The sequence below is a fragment of the Trachemys scripta genome, chromosome 3 (genome assembly GCF_013100865.1).
Source record: "Trachemys scripta elegans isolate TJP31775 chromosome 3, CAS_Tse_1.0, whole genome shotgun sequence".
Lineage (NCBI taxonomy): Eukaryota > Metazoa > Chordata > Testudines > Emydidae > Trachemys > Trachemys scripta.
Genome location: NC_048300.1, coordinates 121,017,893 through 121,044,266, shown reverse-complemented (window position 1 = coordinate 121,044,266; position 26,374 = coordinate 121,017,893). Strand labels below are relative to the sequence as shown.

Sequence of the window (26,374 nt, the reverse complement as noted above, 5' to 3'; positions counted from 1 at the left end):
GGTGTTTGAGGTCAGAGTTTTCCTTCTCCTAGGTAGGCTAAAGGGCCCTACCTATCTGGTTATTCTAAAGGTGCCAGATACCTGCCTTTCACATCCCCATTGGTACGTGAATGGGAGCCTGGCAGTCAGAGGCTATCATAGTTGGTAGCCTTTTTATAGGCATTCTGTGCATTGGGAGCTTATCCTCAGTCCCACACAAGCCATAGTAGCCCTTTTGGGAAGCTCTACCTCAGTTACTACATATTTAAAATTGGGATATTTACTTAACCACCTCACAATGATGGGTTGATTCGTTACTGTAGTGCATACTTTGAAGATGAGCTGTAGGTATTAATCTAATTATTGTATCTTCTTAGAATTATATACTTGGCAAGTGATATTTTTACCAATTCAATCCTTGTATAGGATATTCAGCTATCTCCTAGGAAATAGTAGAAAACTGCACCGTAAAAACTTTTATCATTTACATTTTTTCTTTACTTGTTAAGACTCATATTATTTCAATTTATTTTCCCCCATGTGAAATTAAACTCTTTGACCATCAGTTCATATCGTATTTAAAAGAAGAAAAGTTGATTCTAAAGAAATAAAATGGACAAATGAAAATCTTAATTCCAGGAGTTAAGTCCCTTTTTCTAGAGGGGAGTGAGAAAGAGCAAATCATGCTAATTTTTTTCCACACGAAATTCTTATTAAACTGAAAGGGAGTTCTTTGCAATAAGGTAGGATTTGACCCTAGACAATTAAGCACAGCTACTTACTTCAGTTCCTCCTCCTTGCTTGGACATAAAGGAATATTTTTTCTCCCCTTGTGATTACTGATTACTTTGAAGTTACGCTCATGTCATGGAGAATAGAGCAGGGGATAGAGAAGATCAACCTGGCCCAGACCCTAAAAATCTGCACAGTATTGAAAATGATTGAGGGGAAAAAAAACTTCATTTTAAATGTCCACTTTGTTTGGCATACTACATAGTCCTGGCATAGAACTGCCAGTGTTAAATATAATATCACTATACTTCTCCTTCATTAATTTCGTTGCTTGTATCTTTACATCAAGCCCATACCTTCAGACATCTCATATCAGGGATGTTTGTTTCAACTTTGCAGTTTAAGGTTACATGCTTGTCTTCTTGATGAATGATGCTTTAAAGAGAGTAGTAATATTTGAACAGTTCATCTTTTTACCAAAAAATCCTTTTGATTTAAAACAGTTCCTATTTATCTACTGGCTGTTTTAAATTCCATTTATTATACAAAGTTGTTTAATTCTTGGACTGAATAAATTGTATTGTACCCCTAAAGTTAAAATAAAGATTTTACCTGCTAGCTGTAACTTACAATGTGAAATGAGAGAAATAAGCAATCAAAATCAAATAGTTATACACACATTTTTGAAAATTCTTTTCTAAAATAATTTGGGAGGGCTGAGTTGCTCAGGGGATTGTTAGGATAGGATAAAGAGTTTTTAATGTCGAGACCGCAAATTAAAATCCAAGTTGGCAGTGATCAGAAATTGTTACTATATGATGGTTCGGTGCTTTTCCCAGCAGACTGGTATCCCTGTCACAGACAAATCATTGTGATATCTTGTTGGTAATCTCATCAGAGAGGTCAAGAATGTAATGAGCTGGAACACTAAACTATCTTGATTTCTAGAGGTGGTCCCACTAGTCAGGCTTTTGAGGCACATTAGCATGGCAGCATGGGGACTGCTTCTATTTTTAAATATTTTTATATTAGCAATTCACTTAAATTATGAAGCTTCCTTTTCTGAATTTTGAGGTGTACTTTACTCTAGAAATGTGAAAGCCTTAATTTAAAGTGAAAACAGTTTACAACATCTGTGGCAATATGTTTATCTATAAACGTTGAAACTGTAACAAATAAATTAAAACAAAAATTTAACTTAGTCTGCTTTTGGGCAACAACTGATAGAGTATTCTTTTCTCAGTATTCATCTAGTTACTGGCACAATTCTAGCCATAATAGTATAAACACAGTGGTAAAAATGCTGGAGGCGGAGCTGCATTTGTGCACAGACCAGAGTTAAAAGAATTCTGTAAAATTCAGTGTATGTGGAAACCCTGGGCAAGAGACTGAGTGCAGTGTTCATGAGGGCTGAATCTACACTAGAAAACCTTGTGAGCATTTTTCTTATTGGCGCTACCAACAGCAGAAGTTGTAATGTGGATGGCATGTCAGCACTTTTACTGCTGGTTTTTTTTTTTTTTTTGTATGGTGATTAAAACCTCTGTGTCCATTTATATCAGTTTTCATTATTCCTGGCACTAATCCAGTTGTACTCCTACAGAAAAACACTTCCAATTTGCCTTATTTGAAGCAAGGGCATGTGTGGTTGCTATGCAAGAGAAAAAAAGGATCATAAATCCATCTAACAGACATTGTCTAGTGAATGATTCCCATAGTATTGATTAGAACTTCCTAATCTCTTTTGGATATTTTCAGCTAGTTTAGGAAGATAACTGACTGAGCTAGCAGTTTTCTTACTTAATTTTACTAAGAGCCCTAAAACTGTTGTACAGAAATAGTACATAATGACACTGAGCTTGAAATAACTCTTAAAAGCATATTTTCATTCAGTACTTCAGAGAAATATTGCATCCTAAAATAGTGCATTTGGTATGGTTATTTTGTTTTGTTTTTTTTAAGGTACATATAAAGTACAAAGAGTCTTTTGAGTGCAACAATCTCGGAATCTGAAAAGCCCAGGCATTGGTGGAAAAAGGTGGGAGTGACTGAGCCAGCAGCATGATTGGACTCCTTTGGACTCCTGTTTGTTTTAAGAACATAGCAGAACATTTTTTGAGCTTTTGATTAGTTTTTGATGCTAGTGAGATCCTCCAAAGAGCACAAGAAGTGTTCTTGTTCATGGATTCTTTCTAATGGCACTTTTTAAAGTAATTTCAGTTAGTTAAATGCTAACAAGGAATCATAGTTTTGGCAAGTGAATAATAATAGATTAATCTAGGTAAAGTGATAAATACTAGCATATTTATGAAATATAAAAGGCACTTGGCAAACTCAGCCAAAAATGAACCGCTTCCAAAACCACTGTTTTTTTATTTGTATGCTTTTTTTACAAAATATTCTTCTTTTGCTGAAAGAATATATTCTCTAGATGTAGTCCAATATTTTTGAGAACTGAGTAGACTTAATTTTCCTATGAAAAATAAAAATTAAAACTTCACCATTGCAACATTAACATAGTATCATGAGGAAAAGCCATTGTAATACTGAACGTATGCTACAAGATTTGTTATGGGTCTATGCAGAATTTGCTGCATCTCAAATACTCCTCTAGTGAAACTGGTAGTTTTGCCTCAAACCAGTTTTTGTTTTAAAAAAAAAATTACAAAACATATTAGTAGCCATGTTGTCTTATTTTATTAAATCAATAAAGGCCACTTGTTTAGGTTTTAAACATCTTCCTACAGTGTTTGTAGCCCAAATGTCACAGCATGGTGCTAGTTATGAGTAACTGAAAATGAAGTTGTCTAGCAAATAACTATAGACAAACTTTAAACTTAATTCCCCCTCATTGTACAAGCTGAGTAAAGTTTAAAACCTTAAATAGTAAATGAAATTGTGAAAATTGTTAATTTTTAAAATTCTTTGTTTTTAATAGCAACAGAGGGTCCTGTGGCACCTTTAAGACTAACGGATGTATTGGAGCATAAGCTTTCGTGGGTGAATGCCCACTTCATCAGATACATGCTCCAATATATCTGTTAGTCTTAAAGGTGCCACAGGACTCTCTGTTGCTTTTTACAAATCCAGAGTAACATGGCTACCCCTTTGATACTTGTTTTTAATAGTGTGTTACTTTATGTATTCTTGAGAGAGTACATATTTTCACACCAATATAACTCAAATATGTGACTCAATTTTTCTCAAGTCCTTACTCACTTTCTTTTTTTTTAATGTGGCAGGAAGGCAGTTTCAGCAAAGAAGAATTTTCCAGCAAGGCAGAAGTACATGAAAATGGTGTTTCTTACTTAAAGAAACCCAAACAAATAAGCCCTCTCTCAATGTGATGTACATTATAGCTTTTACAAGTTAAAGTTATATACTAAGCATTGCACTAATTTATAATTTTTATTATACGTATTGCAGTAGTGCATAGGAGCCCCAGTCAGGATCAGGGCCCCATTGCGCTAGGCATTGTGCAAACATGTAGTGAAACATGTCCTCTTCCCTGAGAATTTACAGTTTAATTTTAAGACTAGACAGCATAGGCTTAAATGGTGTGAGGGAGAAGGGATAGGTAGTTAAAGGGCAATAGTGGTAGGTTCGTGTGGGTGCTTATGCACAAGCTGATGAGTCACGCCTGCAGGTTGTAAACTGTCACATGGTGGCTTTAGATAATGGGCCTATCGCATACACTGTCTTTTCTACTTGTCTTTACTATACTTTCCATAAAAATATATTTTTCTCCACTTTTTTCTATTTATGTGAAAATAGTGAAATTTTTAAAGAACATATTTCTAATATTTAAGTGCTTACAAAGTAAACAATTAGTATACTCAGGTTATTTGTTCAAATTTTCAAAAGTGGGTGGGTAATGAGACATGTATCGGTCTTTTCATTATTTACGAATTTAAGAGTATAAAACCACATTTGGTTCTCATATAGTCTTTAAAATAAAAGGAAAATGGGAATGATGCACTTAGTACATCCCCATGTTTACATAGACAGATGTATTTCTGGTGACCTGACAAGTTTCTGTTGGGATAGGTTATAATATTTATTAATTGCATTGGTGTATATGTAGCAAATACTTTATTTTTGAAACTAGGTATTTACACAAATAAGGTTTTTAAATAAATAAAATTAAGAATAAAATGTAAGCAATTTGATCAAGCATACCTAACTGGAATAAGTTGTTACCATATGATTGAATTGTTTATTTAAAATGTAACTTATCTATCTGAAGCTGATCACTTAATGCGTAAAAATTGCATTTATACTTGCAAAGAGAAGACTCTGCCTTAGTCTTTAGTATTTAAACTCTAATATTAATACTTGTACATGGAAACATTGAATCTATCTCCCCTTGTAAGTATTCTCACACTTCTTATCAAACTGTCTGTACTGGGCTATCTTGATTATCACTTCACAAGTTTTTTTCTCATACTTAATTGGCCTCTCAGAGTTGGTAAGACAACTCCCACCTGTTCATGCTCTCTGTATGTGTGTATATATATATCTCCTCAATATATGTTTCACTCTATATGCATCCGAAGAAGTAGGCTGTAGTCCACGAAAGCTTATGCTCTAATAAATTTGTTAGTCTCTAAGGTGCCACAAGTACTCCTGTTCTTTTTGCGGATACAGACTAACACGGCTGCTACTCTGAAACCTGTAAAAAACCTGTTGTTTATCAAACTGACATCTAATATTTTTGAGTTAAACTGTAATGGTCTGGGTTTGAGATAGTCAGATTTGGTAGCTGGAACTGGTGTCAAGAACAGGTATCAAGTGTCGAAGCTGGCCATAGAATTGGGACTAGGGGTAGGGCACTACTGAAACCAGGGTGTGGGGACAGGCTGTGGGTCAAAACCAAGGTCAGAGTCCATAGACAAGCCAAATCAGGGTTGTAGTTAGAGTGCAGATGCAGGCCACTAGTTGAAGCTGGGTTGGAGTCAGTCTGAGGGTCTGGGGCTTAGGATGCAGGCACAGGACTGGAGCGGGTCAGTAACAGGGCTGGAGTAGGCCATGGATAGGGCTGAAGTGGGCTGGAATAAGGCTGGGGCAGGAACAGGAACTGGATGCAGGGCTGCAGGCTGGAAGCCTAGGGAGCCTGTAACACCATGAGGCAGCAGCAGGAGGGTTCCTGGCCAAATAGTGTGCTGTTACACAGATTAACTTGCATCTCTGATGTGGTCAGTGAATAGTTATGCCAGGAGGCATGTGACCTAGGCTTAGGGTTGCTACCCATCCAGGTTTTTGGCTTCTGTGTCCAAGTGTTATTTAGGGTTGTCAGGTGCTTGGTTTTCAACTGGATAGATCTGTTGAAAAGGGGACTCAGCAACTCTAAATGGTGCCCAAACCCAATGTCTGGTTACTGTAAGGTGAGGGGAGGTGTCAGGTCATTAGCCTGTGCCAGTCCCTGCTCAGCTGGGGCAGCCTCCTACCTGCAGGCAGGCTCCTTGGGGTAATCCAATGAGTGACTGGGGGTGGAGGTGAGAGGAGCAAGCAATGGGGGCGGGGCCTCAGGGAAGAGGCAGGGTGGGGCTGCAGTGGAAGAGGCGGAGGAGGGGACAGGGCCTCAGGGGTCCAGTTACCAGCATTTAGAAAAGTGGCAACTGGTGTTGCCAACCCTCCAGGAATTAAAGATTAATCTTTAATTAAAGATTGTTATGTGATGAAACCTCCATGAACACATCCAACCAAAACTGGCAACCCTAGGCCTTGCCTAGGGATAGGCTGCTGCTGCATGCCTGAGAACTGATTCACTGCAGGCTTTGCTTATGTGGGATGAGTCTGTGCAGCTGAGTTGTTGTAGCATGCCTGAGCGATGAGTTACTGCAGGCTCTGTTGGAGGGATGAGTCATGGCAGCTGAGTGAGAAGCTCAGGTCTGGCTGAGGGTTTGCCTCACATCAACATTCCTATCTTTACTTAAACTAACTCTGAGGCTCTGATGAAATATTGGAAGACACAGTATGTCTTATATTTGTTAGATTTGTATAAGTGTAATCAGAAACAACATTAATATTGGCCTAGAGTAACTTTTTACAGTGCAATTTTTTGTGGGCTCATAGAGAACTCCAACATGAATTTAGTGACTTCACTGCTCTTGAGCCCTGTCTACACTACAAGTGCAACAAGGTTTCAAACATTTCTATCAGATCTAGAGGAAAAAACAGCTGTGTATAACCAGATGTTTACCATGTTTTTGACTTCTCAACTACCACACTAACTCTGTTTATATCAGTGCATCCTGGAAAAATAGGGGCACTCCCCCATAGTAGGCTGTAAAATGCCCTTGAAGACCTACTCAGAGAGATACACCAACAGCACATAGGGGAATAGACTTCACTCTCCTTTTTCACAGAGGAAACCAAAAGTAGTAAGGCTGTCCAAGCACTGGCATATTGAGGTGGTCCTTTCTACACTGCAAAAACTGTTTTAATATTGAATATTACATATCCATTGTTTCATTAGTAATAACTAATGCTGCTAGCAGGCAGCATATTCTGTTCTGTATAGGTTCTTCTACTGCCCTCATCACCATAGTATCTGGGTATTTGCCAGTAGTGCATTAAGCAACCTGGTTAACAAAAGTCACATGTGGTTCATTTTCCTTATCATTCTCTACCCAGTGGGGAGATTTTGTGTGCAGTGTAATGTTTTGGCAGCTGTATGTATATTTTTAAAAAGCTATGTCTTTATATTAGTGAAGGTGAGGTTGAAGAAGTGCATTTTGTGCTTGTAGAGGAAGGTTGCAAGGTCTGTGGTAGTTTTTAGTTTCTGTGGGAGTTTGTTCTAAATCTGGGACTAGCACCTGGAGAGCTCTGTCTTCTGCACAGACAAGCTTTAACCATGAGGTGGAAAGTTTCATTGTGGTCCAAGAGCAGAGTTGTCAACCATAATCCTAATCCTTGGCCCTTTAGGTGATCTTTTAGATATTCAGAGCCCAGGCCATTCAGTACCTTGAAGATAAGGACCAAGACCTTGAACTTGGCTTGATTGCTCTATAGGAGCTGATGTAGCAAGTGGAGCATAGGTTTGATGTGCTCTCAGTAGTTTGTTACTGAGGCGGTACATTGCCACATTTTGAATTAGTTGGCATTTCCTTAGGGCTGCTGGCATTATGTCCAGGTTACATTGTCATAGTACAGCTCAGAGGTGATTTGAAAGTGTATGCAACTGAGGCAAAGCGATTGTCCACTAGGATGTGATTGAGTCTTCTAGCCAACTGGAAATGGAAGGTAGGGATCTTTACTGAGTCTGCATAGAGGTCAGTGTTCATTTGATAGCAGCTTGGGCATCACATGCATTTCTGAGCGCCAGGTATCACACCAAACTAGAACCTGAAATCTGATCCTCTTTCTTCAGTCCCACTCTTCATTCTGCATTCTGGGCAAGGACCTCTATTTAGTTGTATAAAGTGAAGTTCATATCTCTGGCACTGTGTAACTCATTTCTTCAGGGTGCAGGAACTGTGGGGAGGAGAATGAATGATGCTGGTTTTGATTAAGAACTGCAAGATTTGGACCTTAATATCTTGTTTATGCCACAATTTTAAGTGTTAATCTGCAGTTTTTTGCTGCACATCAATTAACACTCATTATCCAAGCTGCAGTAATAGCATGCTTGTGGAATGATGTGTCCTCTGTCAATGTGCATCATTGTGTACACATAGTGGCGCTTTGCTACAAACTGAGCGTGTGGCATTCTTGGAAGGTATCCCATGCTCCTTGGCTTCATTGCTGAATAGTGCACATTCTGGGATGTCTTTCGCTGCACATTGTAGGATACATAGCAGAAGCCAGGCTAGCTCAGATTTTTAAAAAAATCCCATGATTCATCTGCCTCCCCCACACCCAATACTTCATTAATGGCTGGACTAGTGCCATATTTAAAATGCTGCTGGCCAGCATGGACCCAATAATGCTCCACAACATTATGCTGGCAATCTTAAATATGCAGAGGTTGCTTGGGCAGTATTTCAGTATTCAGAGCCAGATGGAATTTGGCTTGGGATTTTGCCTGCCACACCACTGAGCAGATGATGTGACAATAGCAGGAGGTAATCCAGAAGCAAGAGGGTCTTCAGTGGTGGTGGAACTGGGGGACAAATGAGGAAGAAGAGGACACTGAGGACCTGATAGTAGGAGATGGATAACTGGAGCAGCTTCACAGTGTGCAATGCCATTTCTGGCATCTTCAGCACCCATTGATGGGAAAGGATTGTTCTGCAGACCTGGAATGATCAGCAGTGGTGAGAGAATTTCAAGATGGGGAAAGCAACCTTTCTGGAGATATGTGCTGAACTACCCCCAGAGCTACAGCAGCAGCGTACCAACACACAGTGCCTCGTACCCATGGAAAAGTGGGTCACAATTGCTGTCTGGAAGCTGGCCACCCCAAATGCTATCAGACCATACTGAACCATTTTGGCCCACAGTCATGCAAATGTTTGTTGCCATGGAAGAAGTACTATTGCACCAGGTTGTAAAACTTGGTAATCCTCAGGAGTGTTGATGACTTTGCATGCCTGAGATTTCCAAACTCTATTGAGGCATTTGATGGGACCTATGTGCGCTCCCCCCACCTCAGGACTCATCATTTCTCCATGGTGCTACAAGGCCTTGTTGACCACTGTGGCAGGTTAACAGATAGATATAAATGGTCTGAAAGGGTCTGCAATGCTAGGATCTTTTGGAACTCAGCTCTGTTTAAATTAATGGAGAAAGGACTGTGTGCCCCCGGGAACTCTATGGACATGAATAGTAGGAACATTGCTCCAGTTATCCTACAAGACCTGGCTTATCCTCTATTTCTCTGGTTAAGAAAGCTATTTGGAGACTGCTTGGACAGAAGGAAGGAAGGAACTGTTTAACTACTGCCTTAGTAGTTGCAGAGTGACAGCGGAGTATGTATTTGGTCATTTGAAATGGAGCTGGCTCTCTGTTTGTGGAATAGGTTGGAAACTGCAGAAACCTCCTTCCGCCCTCAAGGATGATAGAACATGATGCTATTTTGCACCATATTTGTGAGTATAAGGGAGAAAACCTTAGGAAGGGGTGGGATGCTGAGGTGCAGAGACTTCCTCAATTGTTTGAGCAGCTAGCAAGGTGTCTAATACAAAATGTAGATAGCTGGGGCAATATTGTCAGGGATGCCTATTGCTCTTATTTTGAGTCTGAGCTCTGAAACTGTGCAGATGTACATCCACACTTACATGCTGATGTTCCCCTCACAGAATTTGCTTCCTCAATCCCAGTCTGGGTTGCCGCCTGGGAATTTGGGTTGGTTGCTGTGGGGGCGGGAATTGGGCTCACCTTCTACTTGGCCAACATCCAGGACCTGAGTCTGGCTTTCTGTGGAGATCTCTTCACTGGCCTCCTCATGCTCATCCCCTGATGAGTCTTGCTGGTCATTCCCAGGGAGAAGGTGACCAGTACGCTCCACAAGTTGTGTGGGTTGGGTGGTCATGTAGTTACATAAGCCTGTCCTGCTCCTCAAAAAATGGACAGGTTACCTGTCCCCTGATGGATTTTTTTTTTCCTGTTGGCTCTAGTTTTAATGTAAGTGCTCCTGAGCTGTTTGCTCTTTAACTGGCACTCTTCAGCATCTTGGTCATGGCCCTTCATGAATATCTGCCTAGCAATGTTTACCAAAAGAACTTTATTCTGGTGGCTGGCCACGAGAGCTTCCTACACCAATGCTTCTCCTCAGATGCTGATGAGATCCAGAGTACGGCGTGGCTCCGAGCAACTGCTTGAGGCATGTTGTAGGGCTTCTGGAATATTATCACAGCTATTGTGATAAACTGGAATCCAGGAGTGAATGGACAAAATCACCAGCTCATAAAAGGGGGGTGGACCCTGGGGAAATCTGGTCAACTTGACCCCAGAGCAAGGGATGGCACACAGGAAAACAGACAGGTCAATAATGGTTGTTCGCAAAGCAATGTGGGATAGCTGTTGGAAGACTGCCAAAGTAGTTCAGGACAACATTGCATTCACATTAACATTAGACTGGACTAACTTGCTTTGCAGCAAATTTAGTTCACTTTGAAAGAGGACTCTAGAGTTCTCAATAAATGCGGAGTCAGTGCACTATAATATATTGCATCATGTGTACACAAGCACATTCAAAGTGGGTTAACAGGAAAAATTGTGGATTCTCTCTCTCTCTCTGTCATGCACACTCTAACACACACATACACAAACCCTAAAACTGCTAGTAGTCAGATTTCAGAGTTTCCTGGGTCATTAGTTAAAAATGTGATTATCTTTATAAACTGCCAGGTAGTCAGCAGAAAATGGTTCTCCCTATGACTCCTAAAGGAAAAACTGATTAAAAGTATTTTTTATCTATTTGTTCCTTGTTTGTTCTTCCTACCACAGCATTTTCAGACTTTAATAGGTGTCAAAGGTCAAACTCAGTTTGTCATGCAATCTAAGTGCATATATTTTGCTGTTAATTATTAAGACTACAGCTTCCTTTGAAGGATCTGAAGGTTCAATATATTGTGGCACTTGCAATATTATGACCGAGGACGCATTTTAATTTTATGCTTTTATTTTCATCTGTTTCTAACTTTTTTGGGTGGGAAATTACTACTTGGGATAAATTTTTCATGCTTGTCTGTTCAAAGGTTTTTTTTTTTTTTTAAAGTTTGTAGAAAATCTGTTCCTCTTTTCAGAGTAGCAGCCGTGTTAGTCTGTACTCCTGTTCTTGTTCCTCTTTTGAGGTTTTATATTAGGGTTTCTCAGACTTTATTGCAGCACTACCCCCTTCTGACAATAAAAATTACTACATGACCCTGGGAAGGAGGGACTGAAGCTTGAGCCCCCCTAGTCCGGGCGCTGGTGGGGGGCTGAATCTGAAGCTTGAGGGCTTCAGCCCTGAGCACGCAGGACTGTAACCTGAGGCCCCCCATCCCAGGAATGAAGCCCTCAGGCTTTGGCTTCAGCCATGGGCAGTGAGACTTTGGCCAGCCCTGGAAACCCCACTAAGACGGGGTAGTGACCCATTTTGGGGTCTCGACTCACAGTTTGAGAACTGCTATTCTATAGCACAGAAAATATTTTTTCTTAAGAAACTTTCCAGGTGCTTATTTTGTACTCAAACCTTAACAAAATGTTTAAAAGATAAAGCTTGATGTTGATGAAATTCCCCACCATGTTGGTATTGGAGGCTCCAAGACAGAGATTTCTTGGTGATTTAATATCTACAAACAATGATTCTTCTGAATTTGCTTTGGATTTCATGACAATCATGAGAATTACCCCCAGTGGTTGTTGACTAACAGACAGCTGGTAGCACTGAATGTTTGTGTTGGGACTGGGGTCTGTGCAAATGGATATAATACCCATGTCATGGACCAAACATTGGCTTCTACATATTGAGTCTAGTATACATCTTTCCTATAGGGCAACAGAGCTATTTGATGCCTCACTCTTAGAATTCAACAGAACTAGTGTTTTACTGACTGCTTTAGGGGAGAAATATGGCTTCTCTGACAGACTGCTGTGGATGGCTACAGTGATCCCTTGTACTTACCAGTCAATAGAATGGTCTTTAAATGGTATTCCCCTGGGTTCATTTTTACAGTTCATCTGGGTTTACAATAACTGAAGGTTGGAAGGAAAATGGCTGACGTGCTCTTTGTAGAAATCTTGTGCCAAATCTGATTGATTACATTATTATTATTATTTTTTTAATTTTTATACGGTGACTGTGCGGGAGCAAAAAAGTTTGCCTTCACTAAAGAAATTCACATATGCTAACATGAACATAAATGAAGGGCAGGCAAATGATGAAACTGGAGTAGGAGGTGGTTGGTAACTTGTTGGCATATGATCTCCTCTCTCCAGAGACACACCACCTCAAATCTCCAACCAATAAGATTTGTTTGTTTTTTGATCTCCATCTAATTATTCTGAGTAGTTTGGCCAGTTGCAGATCCATTATCTTCCAAACTTGCTTGTTTGAAGGTCATTGATATGTTCTAGATAGGACCTTGAATTTATTTTATGTTAATTGTAAAATGTATTTAGGAAATAGTATAAATCACATACAGTATTTCCTGATCCATGGCTATAGTACCACTTATTTTGCACATGCATAAAGTGATTGTGAGTCCTTGAAAACTAGGAATGTCCCCATTTTAGGCCCTGTATATATGTCTAGCTATCTTACAGAACAAGTGTTTTATCACTTGTGTTTACAACCTCCTGCAGATCGGTCACTGGGTGAGTGCTATTAACAGCAGTGCCTCAAGGACCAATGTAGCATCCCCCGTACCTGTAAACATGTTGACAACTTGGCACTTCGGGAGCTCCCTTTGAGTCCCTGGCCCCAAATGACTTCTGAAGCCAGCCTTCTTCTCATATGAATCTAAGTCAATAGGGAGTCAGACTCATTCTGGGTCTGGGCATTGCTGTTAATGGCAACTGAACCGCACAGCCACCATATACGGTCATCTGCTTGCTGTCTTTGAGTTAGGATCTGTACTTTCACCATCTTCCCTGCATTAGGGTGAGCAGGAGAGTGACAGGGAGCAAAGGGGAGCCAATTTCTGAATAGGGCAAATTAGGAAATTAAAAGTGAATGTGATTTGAGTGGTTTAGAGATTGAGAGATCGGGAATGTAGAGAAATGGATGGGGAGAGGAAGGAAGAGCTCAGGAGAAAAGTGTGAAAAAGGCAAAACAAAGATTTTGAAAATGTAAGATTGAAAAATCTAGGAGGATGAGAATAGAGGAAACTAAAGTAAGAAAAACAAAGTAATATTGTGCATTGCAATCCACATCCCTACAATCCAGTCTTTTATGACAGGTGTCTCTCACTTTCACTTTGGAAATATTATCCGACACATGTATATTTTCTTCTAGGGTTGGATAGCTTTTCTGGGTAAATAAAAGAATATAATTTTGCATAGTAGAGAATCACTGGCAGGTTTAATGAGGTGATTGTTAGTTTTGAAATTTCAACATTTATTTATATTTGAATTAAAGTGCAGTTTATGAATCTCAATGACTGCACTTCTTTGTATTTTTCTTTGTAAGGCTGAGGATGTTAGGGAGATTCCCAAACCTGAGCTGGCTTTTGTAGGTGACAAATCTGAGGAACTGTCACGGATTGAAGTGTCACGAGAGGAGGTTTTGGAATTAATTGATAAACTTAACATTAACAAGTCACCGGGACCAGATGGCATTCATCCAAGAGTTCTGAAAGAACTCAAATGTGAAGTTGCAGAACTGTTAACTAAGGTTTGTAACCTGTTCTTTAAATCGGCTTCTGTACCCAATGACTGGAAGTTAGCTAATGTAACGCCAATATTTAAAAAGGGCTCTAGAGGTGATCCCGGCAATTACAGACCGGTAAGTCTAACGTCTGTACCGGGCAAATTAGTCGAAACAATAGTTAAGAATAAAATTGTCCGACACATAGGAAAACATAAACTGTTGAGCAATAGTCAACATGGTTTCTGTAAAGGGAAATCGTGTCTTACTAATCTATTAGAATTCTTTGAAGGGGTCAACAAACATGTGGACAAGGGGGATCCAGCGGACATAGTGTACTTAAATTTCCAGAAAGCCTTTGACAAGGTCCCTCACCAAAGGCTCTTATGTAAATTAAGCTGCCATGGGATAAAAGGGAAGGTCCTTTCATGAATTGAGAACTGGTTAAAAGACAGGGAACAAAAGGTAGGAATAAATGGTAAATTCTCAGAATGGAGAGGGGTAACTAGTGGTGTTCCCCAAGGGTCAGTCCTAGGACCGATCCTATTCAACTTATTCATAAATGATCTGGAGAAAGGGGTAAACAGTGAGGTGGCAAAGTTTGCAGACGATACTAAACTGCTCAAGATAGTTAAAACCAAAGCAGACTGTGAAGAACTTCAAAAAGATCTCACAAAACTAAGTGATTGGGCAACAAAATGGCAAATGAAATTTAATGTGGATAAATGACATTGACAAATTAGAAAATTGGTCTGAAATCAACAAGATGAAATTCAATAAAGACAAGTGCAAAGTTTGCAATTCAGAAGGAAAAATCAAATGCACAACTACAAAATGGTGAGTAACTGGCTAGGCAGTAGTATTGCTGAAAAGGATCTGGGGCTATAGTGGATCACAACTTGAATATGAGTCAACAATGTGATGCAGTTGCAAAATATCATTCTGGAGTGTATTAACAGGAGTGTTGTATTTAAGGCATGGAAGGTGAATGTCCTGCTCTGCTTGGCACTGGTGAGGCCTCAGCTGGAGTACTGTGCCCAGTTCTGGGCATCATACTTCAAGAAAGATTAATGTGGATAAATGTAAAGTAATGTACATTGGAAAAAATAACCCCAACTATACATACAATATGATGGGGGCTAATTTAACTACAACTAATCAGGAAAGAGATCTTGGAGTCATCGTGGATAGTTCTCTGAAGAGGTCCATGCAGTGTGCAGCGGCAGTCAAAAAAGCAAAAGGATGTTTGGAATCATTAAAAAAGGGATAGAGAATAAGATGGAGAATACCTTATTGCCCTTATATAAATCCGTGGTACGCCCACGTCTTGAATACTGTGTACAGATGTGGTTTCCTCATCTGAAAAAAGCTATACTGGCATTAGAAAAGGTTCAGAGAAGGACAACTAAAATGATTAGGGGTTTGGAACGGGTCCCCTATGAGGAGAGATTAAAGAGGCTAGGACTTTTCAGCTTGGAAAAGAGGAGACTAGGGGGGGATATGATAGAGGTATATAAAATCATGAGTGGTGTGGAGAAAGTGAATAAGGAAAAGTTATTTACTTGTTCCCATAATATAAGAACTAGGGACCACCAAACGAAATTAATGGGCAGCAGGTTTCAAACAAATAAAAGGAAGTTTTTCTTCACATAGTGCACAGTCAACCTGTGGAACTTCTTGCCTGAGGAGGTTGTGAAGGCTAGGATTATAATAGGGTTTAAAAGAGAACTAGATAAATTCATGGAGGTTAAGTCCATTAATGGTTATTAGCCAGGGTGGGTAAGGAATGGTGTCTGTTTGTCACCTAGCCTCTGTTTGTCAGAGGGTGGAGATGGATGGCAGGAGAGAGATCACTTGATCATTACCCATTAGGTTCACTCCCACTGGGGTACCTGGTATTGGTCACTGTCGGTAGACGGGATACTGGGCTGGATGGCCCTTTGGTCTGACCCTGTATGGCCATTCTTATGTAAGATGTGGATAAATTGGAGAGAGTAAAGGTGAAAGCAACAAAAATGTAAAAGGTTTAGAAAACTGACCTATGAGGGAATATTTAAAAAAGAATCGGGCATGTTTAGTCTTGAGAAAAGAAGCCAGGGGAGGGAACCCGATAAGCCTTCAAATATGTTCAGGGCTGTTATACAGAGGACAGTGATCATTTGTTCTCCATGTCCACTGAAGGTAGGATAAGAAGTAATGGGCTTAATCTGTGGCAAGGGAGATTTAGGTTAGATATTAGAAAAAACTTTCTAACTATAAGTTAAGATCTGGAATAGGTACTAAGGGAAGTTGTGGAATCCTCATCACTGGAAGTGTTTTAAGAATAGGTTAGACACACACCTGTCAACTATGGTTTATTTGGTCCTGCCTCAGTGCAGGGTGCTGGACTTGATGACCTCTCAAGCTCCCTTTTAGCCCTAGGTTTCTATGATTATATAAGATGCACATTCCAACAAAGTGCATAAAGGATGTTTATTAGAGTTGGCTGAAACTCAGGATTTCTGGTTTTCAGGTAACTTTGATATTTTGAATTTTCTTGTGAACTGGAAATTCTGGGGGTTGGGGGAGAGCTTCCAGAAACATACAGTGTTTCTGAAATAAAATGTGTACCCTGGGATCAAAGCATCTTCTGACTGACAAGAATATCAGTTTCACTGCTGCGGTTCAGATATCCAGGGCTACCTGCTCGGGAGCCAGCTGGCCCAGCTGCCTGGAAGCCCCGCCAGCAGTCTGCATGGTGGAGCAGTGCTAGAGCCACAGAGCCTGGAAGCCCATCCCAGGACTGCCTGGCTACCAGCTCTCTGACAGGGAGCTTGGAAGCCCTGAGACCCTCAGCTGGAGCTGGGGTTCTTGGGGCTTCCAGATTGCCTTAGGTGCATGTAGCAGTCAAGTCCCAGTTAGAGACGGGACTTTCAGGCTCCCAGCTCCACACCATGGCGCCTGAAAGCCCTGGCATGGCAAGGCTGCCTCAGTGCCACAGACCCTGGAAGCCTAGACTCCCCAGTAGTCCACCAGCCAAGCTGGCGGGGAGCCAGGCAGGCTTCCAGTGGATTGCTGCTTGAGATGTGACCAAAATGCATTTAACTGAAACTGTTTTTGCAAAACACTGTGGGTTCAACTAATCTTTTTTGTTGGAAAATTTCCAATCAGCTCTAGTGTTTATTATAGAATCAGGAATTCCATTCATAGTGTATTGCAGGTAAGGGGTGTGCTTTGAGTTGTACTGGAAATGGGAGGCTTGAGTCTGGGCTGAATATATTTAGATCACTGTAACAGAGTGACTTGACCCTTAATGGCTGTTGAGCCCGGAGGGCTAGCAAACCCTGATTACTGAGGAGGCACACCTGGATTGGGACAGATAATTCACTATAAAGAGCAGAAGGGGGCGGTAGTGAAGGAGGAAGCTCAGGAATCTGTAGGAAGTAAGAAAGACTTCTCCAGGGAAGACCCTCATACCCGGGCATTTGAAAGCCAAAGCAAGAAACCTGAGGCTTCAGCCAGAGAATGGCCTGCCAATGCAGCAAAGGCCCCAGGCAGGGAGGCTTAGGAGTAGGGTGTATTGGAGACTGTTGGGAGTGAGCAGGCTCCAGCAGAAAGACCTGAGACATGGGGTTTCCCTACTGAGAATACAGGCAGGAAAAGCCTGGGAGTGACCCAAGAAGAGAGTAAAACTGGAGAACTGTATTTTGGAACTTTGAGTTTTATTTTGGAGCTTTATTTATGTGAATAAATTCATACCCCTTAGAAGGGGTGGTGAATGAACTAGAAAAGCCTGTGTGGAATTTAAGGATCCCTTTGAGGGAGAAATTGTTAGCAGGGCACTGCAGAGGCACCCCTGGCCCTGATGGGGTGCGTGGGAGGCAGCAGACCACACTACAGTCACCTAGATAAAGAACTTTGTCTCTAGAAAGGTCAGGGGAAAGGAGAGCAAGTTGTGATTGTCAGAATATGGTCTGCCAACCAACCTACTGAACAGTATTAGAACTGGCCTTGGAAGAAGCTGCTTGCTCTTAGAGGTTTTGAGATAATGTTTAAAAAGGGTGAAGGCAAGGGTAAAATGGAAAAATACACTAAATTCTCAACAGTAGAATTAATTTGAAGCTGACATTGTTTACACAAATTCCATAGTAAAGACATGAGAGATTTATACTTTATATCAGCATTCAGTAGATAAACATGAAATCCCTGAGAATTCATCATAAGGCAAGAGAATGTTTTTGAAACATTATTTTTGCTGGCATGTTAACCTCAATTCGTAGTTGCAAAGCTAGCCAACTATTCCATGTCCTTTTTTTATTAGTATTAAGTTTGACAAAATTTATGTAAAGTACTTGCAGGACTACCACTAATTCTTTTGAATCCTACACCTCTCATTTTATTTTTTTGAATTTATTCCTTAATAATTGTTGCCTAAGATATTATTGACCTGGTTCTTCTTCGAGTAGTGTCCCTTTGGGGTGCTCCATTTCAGCTGTGTTGTGTTCAGCTGGATTTAAGGGGCATGTGTACCCCAAAATGTAATCAAGCCAATTGCAACCATATTGTGTGCATTCAGCCACCATAAATTAATAAAATAAAACACCACATAGTTAAGGGTTAATTAAAAAATAGACTTTTAAAGGCAAGATTAAACTAGCTGGCGGTTTCTGCTAATCAAAATCATTAAATAAAACTAACAAAAAAAAGTAAATAAAAGAACTTAAGTCTAAGTGCCTCTAATATTAAAACATTATTAAAAAAATAAAGAAGTAATACTCCAATAGGGGTCATTATAACCTATGTGTTTTATAAAAGTGATAAAGAACTAGCTAATACAGTGTATTTTAAAGTCCTCTGAAGCCAGCCTGAAAGATGTTTTTTCTAACACCTTTTCTCCCCAGTGGGTGAGCAACTGGCCACTGCGTACCTGCTGTTAATTACTCAATACCGTTCCACTCTGGGAATATTAAATATCTGAAATGCTCTAAACATCCTTGAGGAGGCTCATCTCCACCAAGTGTAATATCTGTTGCTCCTTCCACCCCTGTCCGAGCAGAGCAAGAGCTCCAACTGAGAAAATACCTCATGGAGAAAGTCATGAGACCCCTGTCAGATCCAGACCAGGGAAGGATGAGACAGATCCATCAGTACTGGCAGTACCAACAGGCGTATCATCTTCCTCACCCAATGAGCCAGTTGCCCCATCTTAATCATTCTGACCAGATGACTATAGGCAATATTAAAAACTATTGCAGAGGGTAGTGGCAGAACTTCAGTTCCCATTAGAAGAAGTTCATGTTATGGAGCATAAGCTCTTGGATATCCTGCAGCCCATGTGCTCCAGTCAGGTAGCTCTCCTGGTGAATGAGGCCATTGTGGAACCAGCCAGAGTGGTATAGCTGCATCAGAAACATGTGCTTCTATCCCTAAAATATCTGAGAAACATTACTTTGTGCTTGAGAGAGGCAACGTTGGTTCTACCCCCAACTCCCTAGCAGTACAAGCAGCTATGGAAAGATCCAGACAGCAATACTCGAAAAACTCCCCTGCGGAGTAAGGGAGGGAGATGCCTTGATCTTTGAGGAGAAAGGTTTTCACGTCCACCAACCTCCATATCAGAATCTCTAACTACCTGTGAATGAAGTATGATTTTATGAACTATTCAAAGTTCCTGGAGTTCAGAGACAAACTCCCCCAAGAGGACAGGGACCAATTCCAAGCCTTTGAGGAGGGTAGACTCATGACTAAAACCTCATTGCAAGTCACAGTGGATGCAACTGATATTGCATCAAGAGCTATAGTGACTGCATTAGTAGTGCATCAAAAGTGGTGGCTTCACTCTTCAGAGTTCCCCAGGGAGGTTCAGAACACCACTGAGGAATTGCCCTTTGATGAAACCAATCTCTTTAATGAGAAAACAGATGAGTCTTTGCTCTTGTTAAGACTCCAGGACAGCCCTCTGGTCTTTAGACATTTATTCCCTGGCCCCGAAGAGGAAGCATCGTAAACAGGTTGCAGAAGAGGCCTTGGCTTATATACCTTTTTACCACCACCGACCATACGAACTGCCATGCAAGCATCAGAGTGTGCCACTGCCATGCATCTATTGTGTCTCCTCCCTCCATTCGTGCTGCCTGGTAGTGTGTGAGGCTACATTAACAACAAAAACTGAGGACTCCTAGTTGTTTTTGTGGATACAGACTAACACGGCTACCCCTCTGATACTTGGTACATTAACAACAATGTGTTGACCCTTAAAAAAAAAAAAAAAAAAATTGAATGGAGATATCCTATCTCCTAGAGCTGGAAGGGACCTTGAAAGGTCATCGAGTCCAGCCCCCTGCCTTCACTAGCAGGACCAAGTGTTGATTTTGCCCCAGATCCCTAAGTGGCCCCCTCAAGGATTGAACTGACAACCCTGGGTTTAGCAGGCCAATGCTCAAACCACTGAGCTATCCCTCCCCCCAAGGGCTCAGCCAAGTGCTAGTTCATAATTTAGCAGCAAGGCATTCCCTGGGAAATATCCCACTCTCTGACTCCACCAACTCAAGCAAGCTTCACAATCATCATTGCTGTGTACAGTATTAAATAGTTTGTTTAAAACTTTGTGTGTGTGTGTATAAGAATTCATGTAAATATATATATATAGTCTTTTGTCTGGTGGAAAAAAAATTCCCCGAAAACCTCCCCCCCCCCCCCATTTTCATGAATTCTTATGGGGAAATTGGATTCGCTTAACATTATCTTGCTTAAAATAGCATTTTTCAGGAACATAACTACAACATTAAGCGAGGAGTTACTGTACTCTGATTCCTACACATGGGCATGATCCTGAACTTGTCTGCAGCAAAGGGCTACCTTCCTGCAGACAGAATCTATGCCACAAGCAGTCTGATAAACTAAGTCACTCAAATCCATGACCAACAGTCAGGTTTGTCTTTCTTTGCTAGGCCACATAGCCTCCTGCATTTATGTAACACCTTTTACCAGGCTAATTATCTATTGTCTGCAAGCCTGGGTCAGGTCGGTGTATGTGCTAAATGGACACAGCATGAATACTATGGTGATAATTCCCATCAACCTCACTCCCTGGAAAGAGGGAGGGGGGATTGGAGCTGGTACACCGAGAGAGAAGGGGAACCAGATGGGTTAGGAAGCAGTCCAGAGAAGGAGCAGTGTGGGTTGAGAGTGAAAGGACCAGAACTGCTGAGCTAAGGGTCCCTGGACTCAAACCCAGAGTAGAGGGCAGGCCCAGGTGCCCCAGCCAGCCACTGAGGGAGTAGCACCATGGGGTAGTGAGATGGAAGACTGCCTAGGGCTGATAGGGAGAAGGAACTTTGTTTGTCCAGGGAATGCTGAGTGACCTGGCTGGAAGGCTGTCACTAAGAGGGCACTGTAGTTCTTGGAGCAAGACAGGGCTGCAGACCAGAGTGGAAGAGAGAGTGACGGTATGCAAACCATTGAAGGGGGAGTTGACCTCAAGAGCTAATCCCCAGAGTGACCAGGAGGAGGTGCCAGCCTAGCAGTGAGTGAAGCACCCCGTGACAGGGCCATTATAAGTCAAAGACTTTGTTAATTGCCTCATCTACCCACGGAGAAGTAAATGCAGAAGGCCTTGTCCCATCAGTTTGAATGTTGGAAGAGGAAAATAAAAATAGTTGACATGAAGATTTTTTTATCTCTTTGCTGTTTGAACTCTCACAGGGCCAGTGCCAGTAAACTGAAGCCAGAGATCCCCAGGGCTCATCCCCTGGGTCCGTCCTGAAAGACACTTTGAATTGACAGATCCCTACAACTCTGCCACTCTTAGGATTTAGATGGTAACTCATTTGTGTGGGGTCTGTTTGCTTGCTTTAACCTGTAGATAACTTTTTTTTTCCTTCCTAGTTAATGAACCTTTAGATAGTTTATTACAGGATTGGGTACAGGTGTTGTCTTTGGTCTAAGATCTAGGGTACCAATTGATCTGAGGTAAGTGGCTGGTCTTGTCACTGGAAGCAACCTGAATATTTTGTGATTTTTGGTGTAAGTGACCATTTATCACTAAGTCCAGTTTGCCTGGTGGCACAATAGACTGGAGAGTCTAAGGGGACTGGCTATGACTCCATGGTAAGACTGATATAGTATCCAGGAGTTCACATTTGTTACAGGCTTGGTGAAATCTAATGATAGAACATACCACCAGTTTGGGGTGTCTGTCCTAAGGTAGGCACTCATGGTTGTGAGCCACTTCAGACAGTGTGACATACTTGTAGGATTTTCCAGTCTCAAACACAGGGTGCACACACATACCCCATGTGTGAAATACAGGTAGGGGTCACTGATCTTAACTTCCATTTGCTCTTTTCTTCTGGGAGGATTCTGCAAGCAGGGAGCCGAAGGCTACATCCCAGGAGTTCTGCCCCCCCCCCCCCTGGACAGAGCCCCCTTCAGCATGGCCCTTGCTGGATAGTGCCTGGGCAGGGAATGTAGAAGGAGCTGCAATGAAGTTTCGGGGTCAGGAGAGGTGTGAGTCCAGCAGGGAGGCCAGTACTCATGAGTGCAGACTTATGCTCTCCTCCCAACCCTGGCCCTTCAGCATGTTCCCATTCATTTCCCCTGTGCAGGGGGAAGTGAGCGAGACAGGTGAGCTGGGTCCTAGTAGCTGAGACCTTCCAATCTCTGTAGGGAGCGCAAGGGTTCCTTGACTGCCACATGGTGACTAATTCCCCTCTCCTTGTGGGTTTTTGGCACCCTTTCTTCTCTCCCATCCACACCTGGACCCTCTGGGTACCTGGCACCCCTCCCAGTCCTATGAGGGGAGGTGCTCATGGAACATGAATCTCTGAAGGGGTGCTCAGCAAAAAGTTTTTCGCAACCTGTCCTACACATGCTCAGCAAGTTACTTAAGCCAAAGTAATTTAAAAGTTTGTCAGGTGGCCACTGATTGTATGTTCCTCATTTTCTGGATGTCTGATCTTAGACCGTGGGACCTGATATTCTGGAGTTCTAAGTACTCATAACTGAAATTAACTTTAATGGGAACTGTGGCTGATCAGCATCTCTAAGGGAATGTGCTCTGGATAATGATTACAGGATTGGGAATCATGAGGTCCTGAGTTTTAATCTGGCTCTGCCATTCATTATTTGGCCTGGGGCCTCTCTCTCTTTATGTCAGTTTCCCCTTTTGTAAAATGGGTCTGGTACTCTTATCTCGCAGTGTGAGTAAATTAATTGTGAGGCACTTAGATACTTTGGTGATGAGTGCTCTGGAAAAGAACATGATGAAATGAATAATTCTGTGTTCATTCAAGTGCAAAGAGGCAGAATTAAGGTTACATAGGCAACCTAAATTCTGGTGTTTGCAAACTCTTGAGTGCTTGATTTTTTTGCCTCCTAAACAATTTTCTTTTAACATAATTGGGGGGGGGGTTTGTTTGTATTATAAATGAGTATGGCAGGAGAGGAAAAGGACAATTTTTCTGTTCTTTTCAGTTACTTAACAGGTCTTGTGAATCTTGATGTTCTTCTTCGAGTGATTGTTCATGTACGTTCCAACCAGGTTTGTGCACGCTGTGTGCTCGCCAGCCGGAAGACTTTTCCCTTAGCAGCGTCTGTAGGGTTGGCCTGGGAGCCTCCTGGAGTCGCACCTTCATGGCGCCCAATATAGGGCCCTGCCGACCCTCCACCCCCTCAGTTCCGTCTTAACGCTGGTGACAGCTAGCTGGAACATCGCTCGCTCCTGTAGCAAGCGCTTTAGCAGTATCTTATAGCATATCGTGTACATCGTTTTTTCTTAGTTAATAATTGGTTCTTAGTAGTAGTTAGTTTGTTTGGGGGGGTTCCCCCAACAATGTTTCCCCTTCTGGGGTATGCCTGGGTCTCCAGGGTTTATGCTCTGTGAGGACTGCAGCAAGTTTATGCCCAAGAGTGACCCTCACTCTTCCTGCCTGCGGTGCCTTGGAGAGAGTCACCAGAAAGAGAAGTGCCGTATCTGTAAGGGTTTCCATCCCAGAACCCTCCAAGACCGGGAACAGAGACTTAAATTTCTGTTGATGGAGGTGGTGTTACGCCCACACTCTGACCCGGGACCCACCGAACCAGCGCCAAGTATGTTCTTGTGGCATGCAGTGCTGTGGCGCCGACTGTGCGTGAACTGGCACCAACCAAGGACTCCAAGGCCCTTCGGCACCGCCACAGCTCGGGCCATAAGAAATTGGCCTCGGTGTGGCACCGCTCTGAATCCCTGGTGCCGGTAAAGAAGAATCATAGAATATCAGAGTTGGAAGGGACCTCAAGAGGTCATCTAGTCCAACCCCCTGCTCAAAGCAGGACCAATTCCCAGCTAAATCATCCCAGCCAGGGCTTTGTCAAGCCGGGCCTTAAAAACCTCCAAGGAAGGAGACTCCACCACCTCCCTAGGTAACGCATTCCAGTGTTTCACCACCCTCCTAGTGAAATAGTTTTTCCTGATATCCAACCTGGACCTCCCCCACTGCAACTTGAGACCATTGCTCCTTGTTCTGTCATCTGCCACCACTGAGAACAGCCGAGCTCCATCCTCTTTGGAACCCCCCTTCAGGTAGTTGAAGGCTGCTATCAAATCCCCCCTCATTCTTCTCTTCTGGAGACTAAACAATCCCAGTTCCCTCAGCCTCTCCTCATAAGTCATGTGCTCCAGACCCCTAATCATTTTTGTTGCCCTCCGCTGGACTCTTTCCAATTTTTCCACATCCTTCTTGTAGTGTGGGGCCCAAAACTGGACACAGTATTCCAGATGAGGCCTCACCAATGTCGAATAAAGGGGAACGATCACGTTCCTCGATCTGCTGGCAATGCCCCTACTTATACAGCCCAAAATGCCGTTAGCCTTCTTGGCAACAAGAGCACACTGTTGACTCATATCCAGCTTCTCGTCCACTGTGACCCCTAGGTCCTTTTCTGCAGAACTGCTACCTAGCCATTCGGTCCCTAGTCTGTAGCAGTGCATGGGATTCTTCCGTCCTAAGTGCAGGACTCTGCACTTGTCCTTGTTGAACCTCATCAGGTTTTTTTCTGCCCAATCCTCTAATTTGTCTAGGTCCCTCTGTATCCGATCCCTACCCTCTAGTGTATCTACCACGCCTCCTAGTTTAGTGTCATCTGCAAACTTGCTGAGAGTGCAGTCCACACCATCCTCCAGATCATTAATAAAGATATTAAACAAAACCGGCCCCAGGACCGACCCTTGGGGCACTCCGCTTGAAACCGGCTGCCAACTAGACATGGAGCCATTGATCACTACCCGTTGAGCCCGACGATCTAGCCAGCTTTCTATCCACCTTACAGTCCATTCATCCAGCCCATACTTCTTTAACTTGGCGGCAAGAATACTGTGGGAGACCGTATCAAAAGCTCTTCCCTGCCCCCCCCCCCCCCCACAGTCACGGCCCCACTCCTGGCTCCAGCTCTGGAGGGGGAAAGGGGTCCGGGAAAGGGGGAATGTGACCCTCAAAAGTTTGGGGACTGCTGGCCTAGTGGATAGGGTGAAGCCATAATATGTTTTATCTTGATTTTCATAAGGCGTGTGACACAGTCCCACATGATGTTAGGGAAATATAGTCTAGATGAAATTACTATAAGGTACCCACCGTAACAGGTTGAAAGACAGGACTCAAAGAGTAATTGTCAATGGTTTGCCGTCAGACTGCGAGGGCATATCTACTGTGGCCCTGCAGGGGTCTGTTCTGGGTCTGGTACAATTAAATATTTTCATTAATGACTTGGATATTGAGGTGAAGAGTATGCTTCTAAAATTTGAAGATGACACCCAGCTAGGAGGGATTGCAAGCACTTTGGAGGCCTGGATTAGAATTCAAAACAATCCTGACAAATTAGAGAATTGGTCTGAATTCAATACAATGAAATTAAGTGAAGTGCAAAGTACTTCACTTGGGAAGGAAAAATCAAATGCACAGCTACAAAATGGAGAACAACTGCCTAGGCAGTAGTACTGCTGACTAGGCTCTGGGGGTTATAGCAGATCACCTGTTGAACATGAGCCAACAATATGATGTGGTTACCAAAAAGGTTAATATCTTTGAGACACAAGGGTGGGTGAGGTCATATCTTTTATTGTACCAACTTCTGTTAATGAGAGAGACAAGCTTTCAGGTATGTTTGGTCTTGAGAAAAGAAGACTGAAGAGGGCCTTGTCTACAGTCTTCAAATATGTTAAGGACTGTTACCAAGGGGATGGTGATCAATTTTTTTTTCATGTCCACTAAAGGAAGTACAAGAGGAAATCAGATTAATCTGCAGCAAGGGACATTTAGGTTAGAATGTTAGGGACGATCAAGTTAGAATTATAGTTAGAAATAGTTAAGTATCGGAATAGGTTGCAGGTTGTAGAATCCCCGTCACTTAAAGTATTTTAAGGTGAGGTTAGACACACACTGCCAGAGATGATCTAGGTGTATGCTGGTCTTCCGG

General features: G+C 42.2%; 1 protein-coding gene across 1 annotated transcript in view; it reads left to right on the top strand.

Moving 5' to 3' along the window:
- Positions 1-26,374, top strand: part of SLC16A10 (solute carrier family 16 member 10) — a 142,794-nt gene that overhangs the window by 40,253 nt on the left and 76,167 nt on the right. The window lies entirely within an intron of this gene.